At 36.6% G+C, this 827-nt stretch overlaps 1 pseudogene; it reads right to left on the minus strand.

Annotated features, from left to right (window-relative positions):
* Positions 1-427: 427 nt before the first annotated feature.
* LOC102478355 (fatty acid-binding protein 5 pseudogene) overlaps positions 428-827 on the minus strand; it is an 898-nt pseudogene continuing 498 nt past the window's right edge.

Below are 827 nucleotides of genomic sequence, written 5' to 3' on the forward strand. Positions count from 1 at the left end.
TCTGTAGCAACTGCATCATTTTATATAGAATTGCACAACTGGTTCAATTTCTCCACACCTTTCACAGCACTTGTTATTTCCTGGAACTATTTTGATATCATCCATCTTCTGGATATCTTGTGTTTTAATTTGCATTTCCATAATTATTAGTGATACTAGGCATATTTTGTGTGCTATTAGCCATTTGCATATCTTCTTTGGAGAAAGAAGTTCTTTGCCTATTTTTTTATTAGCATAGACACACTTATTTACTAACCAAAGGGATGATTCTAATTAAATCAACACTTGTAAATAGTTGCATGTAAAATGTTTGCAATAAAGGTAATTGAACACAGTAATTAAAAAAAAAGTAGTATGGATATTTGCTCATTGAACTGAGCTTGTTCGTTCTTGCAGCTAATTCCTGTCTGAAGTAATGATGGAATTTTTATTCCACTTTTTCATAGACTTGAGTACAGGTGACACTCTTCATGATACAGTCCGCCACTCATTTTCCAGCTTGCAATTTTCATGTTATTGTGCTTTCTTTCCCATCCCATTCTTGATGTTGAACCAACGCACCATCCTTAAAGTCACAGACAGTCTGAGTTTTTCTGCTGTCAGCTGTTGTTTCTTCAAAACTTTCTTCCAGGCCACAAGAAAATTGTGTTGTTTTAAAGTACTCTCAGTTCTCATGGTGAGGTTATTACCATGACAAGTGGTGATACAGTCTGGTTTGACCATTGCACCCATTTTTCACAGCGCTATTCCCACACCTAGTTCCTTCATGTATTCATCAAAGCCTTGCTGTCCACCAGGTGCCATGTTCCTTGCTGCTGCTGAACGTT

Source organism: Tupaia chinensis, unplaced genomic scaffold (genome assembly GCF_000334495.1).
Source record: "Tupaia chinensis unplaced genomic scaffold, TupChi_1.0 Scaffold000527_1, whole genome shotgun sequence".
NCBI classification, from domain to species: Eukaryota; Metazoa; Chordata; class Mammalia; order Scandentia; family Tupaiidae; genus Tupaia; species Tupaia belangeri.